General features: G+C 36.7%; 1 non-coding gene across 1 annotated transcript; it reads right to left on the reverse strand.

Annotated features, from left to right (window-relative positions):
• Positions 1–10,595: 10,595 nt before the first annotated feature.
• Positions 10,596–10,724, reverse strand: LOC126010166 (small nucleolar RNA SNORA51). Its single transcript, XR_007496297.1, has one exon. It is a non-coding gene; the product is annotated as a small nucleolar RNA SNORA51 (small nucleolar RNA).
• Positions 10,725–11,081: the final 357 nt, after the last annotated feature.

Consider the following 11,081-nt stretch of genomic DNA (forward strand, 5'->3'; position numbering starts at 1 on the left):
TTTATGGAGCTAACCTTTGTGAATGATTTATGTATCCTAGATATCAAAACTTTATCTGATGTGTTGAGTGAAAGAAAAGTTTTTTCCATTCTGGAAGCTCTCTTTTAGTTTTAGCCCATGTTTCTTTTGCCATACAGAAACTTTTTAATTTGATATAGTTCCATTTATTTAGGTTTGATGTTATAGTCCTTGCCATTGGCATCCTATCATCAAAGACTGTTTTTGAGGTATAAGATTTGGAGTATTCTGCCGATGTTTTCCTCAATGAACTTTATAGTTTTAGGTTTGATTTCAAGGTCTTTAACCCATTTTACTCTTACTTTTGTGTAATATGTGAGGTATAGATCAATCTTTTTTTTTTTTTTTTTTTTTTTTTTGGTTTTTGGGTCACACCCGGCAGTGCTCAGGGGTTATTCCTGGCTCCAGGCTCAGAAATTGCTCCTGGCAGGCACGGGGGACCATATGGGACGCCGGGATTCGAACCGATGACCTCCTGCATGAAAGGCAAACGCCTTACCTCCATGCTATCTCTCCGGCCCCTAGATCAATCTTTTATATTTAAAAGTGGTTATCCAGTTGTTCCAAGACCAGTTGTTCAAGAGACTGTTTTTGTTCCATTTAAAATTATTGGCTTCTTTGTCAAATATTAGTTGGCCATATATTTGGGGATATGTCACTGGATATTCTATTTTGACCCATATGTCAATCTGAGGTTCTGTCTTTGTTCCAGTACCATGTTGTTTTGATCACTATAGATTTATAGTAAAGCTTAAAGAATAGGTCTAGAAATGCCACCCAGTTTCTTATTTTTTATGAAAATTTTTTGTTTTGGTTTTTGGGTCACACCCAACAGTGCTCAGGGGTTACTTCTGGCACTATGCTGAGAAATTGCTTGTCGCAGGTTCAGGGGAATTGTCTTATTTTTCAATATAGTCTTGCTTATCCTTAAACTTTGTGGTTCCACAGGAACTTTATAATTTCTTGCTCTAAGTCCTTAAAAAATAATGTCTGGGAGTCTACGATTAAAAACAGGCAATAGAGATAACTGGCAGAGAGGCAGGCCCTCATTTGTGCCGTCAGTGTTAAGTCAGTGCCCCAGCCAAGTGGTTACAAACTGAAAGAGACAGTGATTGTTACCTGTGCATGTTTTTCTACTGTTCTGTGTCCTGATCCTCTCCTGAGTGGGCTGAGATGGGCCCACCAAAATTACTTTCCTAGAGTTTCTTGGGGCCAGAAAACCAAGGTACACTGAGTCTCTGAGTTAAAACTGGCACTTGAGAAAACTTGCAGAAAGTCAGGTCCTCTGTCTATGCTGTCAGGCTGGAGAAATCTGCCCCTGCGGATTAGTTACCAACTGCAAGGGACTGTGAGTGACACCTGTGCATGTTTTTCTACTGTCCTGTGTCCTGAATCTCTCCTGAGTAGGCCGAGAAGGGCCCAGTAAAATTGCTCTCCTAGAGGCTCCAGAAGAGCATGGCCCTCCGCTTCACTTCATGGTCATACACCTGTTCTAATGAAGAACACGCAGGACAAAATTGCACTACAAATGTGACAATGGGGAAACCTCACAGCCATAGACTATGCACAGAGAATGAATAGAATAGATCTGATGGCACAAAAGATATAATCCATTTTATTAACCTCTCAGATAACGAGTTTAGAATAGAAATATAGAGGATCCTTATGGAAATCAAAGAAAATATACCTCTAGCTGAACAGAACACAAAGACAGAAATCAGAAAATACCAAACAGAAATAACATATCTGAAAAAACAAGGTTGTTCAGCTGAAAAAACTCAATGGACGGCCTCTTCAGCATGGTAACAAAGGCTGTGAACAGAATCAGGGAACTGGAAGATCATATGCAGAACAACTCCATACAGCAGGAGAGACTGGAAAAGAACCTTAAGTGAAATGATCATACAATGAAAAAAGTATTCAAAGGACATAAACAGATGAAAATAGAAATCTTTGATAAACCAACAGAAACAACTTAAGAATCATTGGAGTCCTAGAGGCCCAGGAATGGGATCCACAGGAAAAATAAAAAAGACATCAATGCAGAGAAACTTCCAGAGCTAAAGACTGCAAGCAATCAAATCCTGCATGCCTGAAGAGTCCCAGCTAAAAGAGACCCAAAGAAAAACACCCCAAGACACATCCTAGTCACAATGACGAATCATGCAGATAGAGATAGAATACTGAAAGCAGCAAGATCAAAAAGGGAAATTACATTCAAGGGAGCATCCATAAAGTTTACAGCAGACATGTCACAAGAATCTCTCAAGGCCAGAAGATAGTGATGTGATATTGTGACAAGACTGAATGAAATGGAGGCTTCACCTAGAATACTGCACCCAGCTTGACTGACATTTAGGTTTGAAGGGAGGATACATAGCTTCACGGATAAAAAACAACTCAAAAAGTACACAGATGCAAAACCAGCCTTAAGGAAAAATTGAAAAGACTATTTTAAGACAAGAGAGACCGAAAAAACACATCAAAACTTATACACAAAGATGACAGTTAAATCCTATGATAATCATCTCCCTCGATGTCCATGGACTAAATACATCAATTAAGAGACACAAAGTGGAGAAATGGATCAAAAAGTTGAACCCAACCTTCTTTTGCCTTCAAGAAACACACCTGAATAATCAGAACAAACATAGACTCAAAATCAAAGGCTGGAGAAAAAATTATCCAAGCAAACAGTGCCCTTAGAAAAGCTGGGTTGGCCATCTTAATATCTGATGATTCCAACTTTAGACTCAGAAAAGTTTTAAGGAAGAAAGATGGACACTTCGTACTAATCAAAGATATGTGCAACAGGAAGAAACCAAACTACTCAACATATACGCACCCAATGAGAGACCAGCAAATTATCTAATACTATTAATGACAAATTTAAAGGAAGACATCAATAATAAAACAATAATTTTGGGAGACTTCAACATGGGCCAGTCAACACTTGATAGGTCAACCAGACTGAAGCCCAACAAAAATATACTAGCCCTGAAAAGAGACATGGATGAAAGAGTACTAGTAGATATATATAGGATACTCCATCCCCAGAAACCTGGATATACATTCTTCTCCAAAGTACATGGGTCATTCTCCAGGATAGACCACATGCTGGCACATAAAACATACCTCCATAAAATTAAGAGAATAGAAATTTTGCAGGCTACCTTTGTTGACCACAAGGCTCTGAAATTAGATGTGAACTACAAAGGGACACAGAAGAAATACTTTAAAAACTGCAGGTTAAACAGCCTGTTATGAATAACCAGTGGGTCCGAGGTGAATCAAAGAGGAAAATCAAATCTTTCCTGGAAATAAATGACAATGAAGACACAAACTGCCAGAATCTATGGGACACAGCCATTAGCAGTCCTGAGAGGAAAATTTATAGCATTGCAAGCAAACAACAGGAAAGAAAAAAGGGGCATACCTGAACAGCTTAATGACACAGGTTATAGATTTAAAAACGGAACAAAAATAGGAACCAAAAATAGACAGACAGAAGGAAAACACAAAGCTGTGAGCAGAAATCAATAAAGTGGAAACTCAAAAAAACAATATGAAAGATCAATGAAAGTAGAAATTGGTTTCCAAAAAAAATCAACAAGATCAATAGACCATTGGCAAAACTAACAAAGAAAGAGAAAAACTGATAACTCATATTAGAAATGAAAAGGGGAATATCCACTACAGATATTGCAAAGATTCAAAGGGCAATCAGAGACCACTTTGAGAAACTCTATGCCACTAAACATGAGAACCTGGAAGAAAATGAATAAATTCTTGGACTCTTATAACCTTCCAAGTTTGAGTAAGGAGGATGTATCATATCTAAACACTCACCATCACTATTGAGGAAGTTACAATGGTAATCAAATGTCTGCCCAAAAAGAAGAGCCCAGGCCCAGATGGATTTACTAATGAAAACTTTCAAACCTTTACTCTCTTTTTTTGTGACATTTTTGATTTTTAATGATTTATTTAGACCACCACAGTTATAATTTGTTCATAATATAGTTGGTTCCCCTCCCCATAGTTACAAAGTTGTTCATGATTAAGTCTTAGACATACTATGTCAAAACCTGCAGCAGTGTTTATTTCCTACACCAATGTCCCCAATTTCCCTCCTGTGCATCCCCTGCTGTACACACACCCACACACACACACCACACACACCTATATATATATATATATATGTATACCCCCTTTCCCCCCTTTGCACTATCGTTAATGAAGAAATACCATGTATATCACTTTATCTCACTTTCAGCACTCAATTCTTGTCCAGATGTGACATTTTCCAACTCTCATTGTTATTGTGCTACCTTCTCCACCTTCACTGCACTCTCAGCCTTTCAGCAAGATTCCTTCCATGGACATGTCCTCTGGCCTTTGTCTAGTTTGATACTAAACTATTTTTTGTAGCCTTCTACATTTTTTATTCATACAGCACTATTCACAATAACCAGAATCTGAAAACAACCCAAGAAGACTGGTTAAAGAAACAGTGGTCTATATTCACAAAGGCATACTATGCAGTTGATCAGGAAATTTGCTTTATCCATGGATGGATATGGATGAGTTTAAGCTGAACAAAATGAGTCAGAAGAGAAAGATAGACATGGAATAATCACTCATTTGTGAAATATGAAGTGATTTTTAAATAATATTTTTGTTTAAATACCTTGGTTAGAAACATGATTGTGGTTGGGTTTCAGTCATATAAGGGGACAATCCCCATCACAAGTGCAGCATTCCTCCACAGTGTCCCAAATATCCCCTCGTCCCCAGCCCACCCCCCACCTGTACTCTAGACAGGCTTTCTATTTCCCTCACACATTCTCATTGTTAGGATAGTTCACAATGTAGTTATTTCTCTAACTAAACTCATCAATTTTTGTGATGAGGTTCATGAAGTGGGCTGTAACTCCAGCCCTCCTCTCTTTTGTCTTTGAAAATTATTGCAAGAATGTCTTTCATTTTTCTTAAAACCCATAGATAAGAGAAACCATGCTGCGTCTCTCTCTCTCTCTCTCTCTCTCTCTCTCTCTCTCTGACTTATTTCACTCAGCATAATAGATTCCATGTATCCTGGCAAATAGAATCCAATGCCTCATCAAAAAGATCATTCACCACGATCAAGTAGATTTCATCCCAGAAATGCTAGGATACTTTAACATTCATAAATCTATCAACATAATACACAATATCAACAATAAGAAAAATAAAAATCACAAGAACATATCAATAGACGCTGAGAAAGCATTTGATAAGGTCCAACATTCAGGAATCATTCAGGAGATGGGAATGAAAGAAACCTTTCTCAATATAGTCAAGTCCATCTACCATAAGCCAATGGCAATATTATCCTCATTGTTAGAACAATTAAATGCCTTCCCTCTAAATTCTGGTATAAGACAAGGCTGTCGCTCACACTATTCCTCTTCAACATAGTACTGGAAGTACTTTCTATAGCAATCAGGCAAGAAAAAGATATCAAGGACATCCAGAAAGAAAGAAAGAAGTCAAACTCTCACTGCAAATAACATGATACTCTTACTTAGAAACCCTAAAGACTATACCTAAAAGCTTCTGGAAACAATTGTTTCTTACAGCAATGTGGCAGGCTACAAATTAATACACAGAAATCAATGGCCTTTTTATATACCAATAGTGATAGTGAAGAAATGGACATTTAGAAAAAAACCCATTCACATTAGTGCTACAGAAACTCAAATATCTTGGAGTCAACTTGACCAAAGACGTGAAGGACCTATTCAAAGAAAACTATAAAACCCTGCTCAAGAAATAAGAGAGGACACATGGAAATGGAAACACATGCCCTGTCATGATTGACAGGACTAAAATAATTAAATGGCAATACTCCACAAGGCATTGTACAGATTTATTGTGATCCCTCTAGATATACCCACAACATTCTTCAAAGAAGTGGACCAAACACTTTTGAAATTCATTTGAACAATAAACACCCTCGAATAGCTAAAGCAGTCCTTGGGAAAAAGAATATGGGAGGCATTACTTTCCCAAAATTTAAACTTTATTACATAGCAATAGTTATCAAAACAGCATGTTATTGGAATAAAGACAGACCTTAGATCAATGGAATAGGCTTGGGTACTCTTAGAATATTACCCAGACATACAATCACCTAATTTTTGATAAAGGAGCAAGAAATCCTAAATGGAGCAAAGAAAGCCTCTTCAACAAGTGCTGTTGGCACAACTGGCTAGCCACTTGCAAAAAAATTGAATTTAGATCCCAGCTAACATCATGTACAAAGTTAAAATCCAAATGGACTAAAGACCTTGATATCAGACCTGATATCATAATGTATATAGAACAACACGTAGGGAAAACTCTCCATGACTTTGAGACTAAAGCATCTTCACGGAGGAAACTGCATTCTCCAAGAAAGTTAAAGCAGAAATTAATAGATGGGAGTATATTAAGTTGAGAAACTTTTGAACCTCAAAGGACATAGTGTCCAGGATACAAGAGCCACCCACTGAGTGGGAGAGACTATTCAACCAATACCCATCAGATAAGATGCTAATCTCCAAAATATACAAGGTACCAACAGAACTTTACAAGAAAAATACATCTAATCCCACCAAAAAATGGGGAGAAGCAATGGACAGACAATTTGACAAAAAATACAAATAGCCAAAAGGCACATAAAAAATGCTCCACATCACTAATCATAAGGGAGATGCAAATAAAAGTATCTATAAGGTAGCGCCTCACAGCACAGAGATTGTCATACATCACAAAGAATGAGAACAAGCAGTGCTGTCAGGGATGTGGTGAGAAAGAAACTCTCACTGCTGGTGGGAATGCCGTCTAGTCCAACCCTTATGAAAAGTGATATAACATGCTGTTTTGGAGATACCTCCAAAAACTGAAAATTGAGCAACCATATGATCCAGGTATACCACTCCTAGAATATAACCTAGGAACACAAAAATACAATAAAAAAATCTCTTACACCTCTATTCATTGCAGCACTTTTTACCATAGCAAGACTCTGGAAACAGCCAAGATACCCTTCAACAGATGAATGGCTAAAGAAACTGTGGTACATATACTCAATGGAATATTATGCAGCCATCAAGAGAGATGAAGTCATGAATTTTTTCCATTCATGTATGTACATGGAATCTATTATAATGAGTGAAATAAGTTAGAGGGAGAAAGACACAGAATATTCTCATTTATGTGTTTTAAGGAAAATGAAAAACATTCTTGCAATAATTTTCAGTGACAAAAGAGAAGAGGGCTGGTAGTCCAGTTCACTTTATGGAACTAAGGGTGATGAATGTAGTTGGAGAAATAACTTCATTGAGAACTATCCTAACAATGAGAATGAATGATGGAAGTAGAAAACATGTCTAGATTACAGGTGTAGGTGGGGTGGGTTGGAGGGAAATTTGGGACATTGGGATGGTAATGTTGCACTGGTGAAGAAGGGTTTTATTTACATGACTGAAACCCAACCATGTTTGTAATCAAGGTGTTTAAATAAAGATATTTAAAAATGATGTCTGAATTTGGATAAAAATTGTGTTTAATCTATAAAGTAGTTCATGTAATATGGTCATTTTGATGATGTTTATTCCTCCTACTCATGAACACCAATGTTCTTCCAATTCCTTAAGTCCTCTTCAATTTCTTTCTGAAGCGTATTGAAGTATTCATAGGATAGATATTCCACTTCTCTTGTTAGGTAAATTTCTAGGTACTTGATACTTTTAGTTACTATTTTAAATGAAATGGACTCCTTTATCTCTTTCTCCTCTCCATTATTCGTATAGAGTAAGACTACTACTCTTTTGTGTATTGATTTTGTAGCCAGCCACATTGCTCTATTGGATTATAGTTTGTATGAGATTTTCTGTGTTCTCTTTAGGATTTTATTTTATGTATATCAACATATCATCTGCAAATATGTAGTTTGACTTCCTGTTTCTCTATTTGGATTCCTTTGATTCCCTTCTCTTGTCTGATTGCTAGGACTTCTAAAACTATGTTGAATAAGAGTGGAGAGAGTGGACAGCCTTACCTAGCACTGATTAATGCTTTCAGTCTTTTGCCATTAAGGATCATGCTAGTTGTGGTCTTTTTTTATAGATATATGTAACTATTTTGAGGAAGGCTCCTTCCAACCTTATATTTCTGATTGTGTATATCATGAATGGATCTTGGGTTTTGTCAAATGCCTTTTCTGCATCGATTGATATGATCATGTGCTTATTGTCTTTAATTTTTTAAAGTTTTAAAAAGTTATAAAAATGTCATAAAGTTTAAAAAGTCATAAAAAGACCAGCCCTTTCACCAGTGGAATATTCCCATCACCAATGTCCCCAAAATCCCTTCTCCACTGCAGCCTGTAGTCGAGACAGGCATTCTTTCTCTCACTCATTAACATTGTCACCATAGTTGTCAGTGTAATTATTTCTCTAGCTGCACTCAGCACTCTTTGTGGTGAGCTTCATGTCATGAGCCAGTCCTTCCAGCCCTCATCTTGATGGTCTCTGAACTATATTTCAATAATGTCTTTTATTTTTCTTAAAAACCAAAGATGAGTGAGTTTATTCTGTGTCTATCTCCCTCTGGCTTATTTCATTCAACATAATAGATTCCAGGTACATTCATGTATAGGAAAATTTTATGGCTTTATCTCTCCTGACGCTGCCTAATATTCCATTGAATATATGTATCACAGTTTCTTTAGCCATTTATCTGTTGAAGGGCATCCTGGTTGTACCCAAAGTCTGGATATTGGAAATTGTGCTGCAATGAATATAGGTGTGAAGGGATTTTCATGTTGTATTTTTGTGTCCTTAGTGTATATCCCTAGAAGTGGTATAGTTGGATCATATTGGAGCTTAATTTCCAATATTTTGAGGATTCTCCATATTGTTTTCAATAAGGACTGGTCTAGATGGCTTTTACATAAGCAGTGAAAAAGAATTCCTTTTGCCCTAAATACCCATCAGCACTGATTGTTCTTGTTCTTTGTGATGTGTGCTAGTCTCTTTGGTGTGAGATAGTACATCATTGTTGTTTAGATTTGCATCTCCATGATCATTAGTGATGCGGATCATTTTTTTATGTGTCTTTGGCCCATTTGTATTTCTTCTTTGACAAAGTGTCTGTTCATTTCTTCTCCCCAATTTTAATGAGGTTTGATATTTTTAATTAAATTTTGTATGTGTCTTGAATATTTTTGATATGAGCCAAGTATGTCATGGGAATTAAGTGAATAGTTTCTCCCATTATATGGGGAGCTTTTGTATCTAAGGCACTATTTCCTTTGAGGTTCAGAAGCTTCTCAGCTTAATATAATTCCATTTGTTATATCTGATTCCACTTGTTTGAGAGTACTGTTTCCTCCTTGAAGATGCCTTTTGTCTCAATATCATGGAGTTTTTTTTACCTATGTGTTTTTCTGTATATTTTATGGTTTCAGGCCTGATATGAAGATCTTAATCCATTTGGATTTTACCTTCATACATGGTGTTAGCTGGGGGTCTGAGTTCGCTTTTTCGCAAGTGGCTGACCAGTTCTCTCAACACCACCTGTTTAAGAGGATTTCCTTGCTTCATTTTGCATTTCTTACCCCTTTATCAAAAATTAATATATTGTATATCTGGGGCATATTTTTTAAATACTCATTTACTCCACTGATCTGAGGGTTTGTCTTTATTCCAGTACCATGCTGTTTTAATGACTGTAGTTTTGTAATACAACATAAAGTTGGGGAAGGTGATACCTGTCAGTTTCCTTTCCCAAGTGTTGCTCTGGCTATTTGCAGGAGTGCATCATTCCAAATGAATTTCAGGTGTGTATGATCCACTTCTTTGAAGCATGTCACTAGTATTCTGAGAGAAATTGCATTAAATTTGTACAATGCTTTGGGGAGTGTTGCCATTTTAATGATGTTAATCCTACCAATCCATGAGCAGGGTATGCGTCTCCATTTCTTTGTGGCCTCTTTATTTCTTGAAGCAGGGTATTATAGTTTTCTTTGTATAGGTTCTTTACCTTTTTAGTCAAGTTGACTCCAAGATAGTTGAGTTTGTGTGATACTAATGTGAAAGGGATTGTTTTTTAATGTCCATTTATTCTCTGTCATTATTGATGTACTAGAAGGGCATTGGTTTTTGTGTGTTAATTTGTTAGCATCCCACCACCTTCTAGATGAATCTATTGTTTTGTAGCATGCTATATTTGTATATAAGTCTATATGCATATGAGTTGTTTCATATTGTTTTTGGTTGTCTTTAGGGTTTTCTAAATATGGAATCATGTTATCTGCAAACATGAGAGCTTGATTGCTTCCTTTCTATCAGTTGCGCTTGATATCTTTTTGCATAATCACTATGGCAAGAACTTCCAGCACTATGTTGAATAGGAATGGTAAAAGAGGGAAGCCTTCTCTTGTACCAGGTTTTATTGAAACACTTTTAGTTTATCTCCATTGAAAATTATATTTGCAATTGGCTTGTGGTAGATGGCCTTGACTATATCGAGAAAAGTTCCTTCTATTTTTTTGTTCCCCAATTCACAATACAGACCAGGCAAAGGGCCTGGGTTGAGGTGTATATGGGGTGCTTTTACTGTACCTCCTCATTCTATACAGTGTAAAGAACATAGTCTGTGGTTAGAATTGGGAGGCCTTATCTTTTCTTTTCTTTTTTTTATTTTGTAATATATATATACATATATATATACATATGTATATACATATATATATATATATGTATGTATTCCTTCACCAGTGCAACATTCCCATGACCAATATCCCAAGTGTCCTTCTTCCCCACCCCGCACTGGCCTGTACTCTAGGTAGGCTTTCTACTTCCTTCATTCAGTCACATTTTGTTATGAAAGTTCTCAGTGTAATTACTTCTGTGACTCCACTAAATGTTTCCTGTGGTGAGCTTCATGTCAGGAACTGAACCCTCCAGTCCTCCTCCATTTTGTCTCTGAGAATCATTACACAAATGTTTTTGAGAAAAGTTTCTTTCATGCTG

This window comes from Suncus etruscus, chromosome 5 (genome assembly GCF_024139225.1).
Source record: "Suncus etruscus isolate mSunEtr1 chromosome 5, mSunEtr1.pri.cur, whole genome shotgun sequence".
NCBI lineage: Eukaryota > Metazoa > Chordata > Mammalia > Eulipotyphla > Soricidae > Suncus > Suncus etruscus.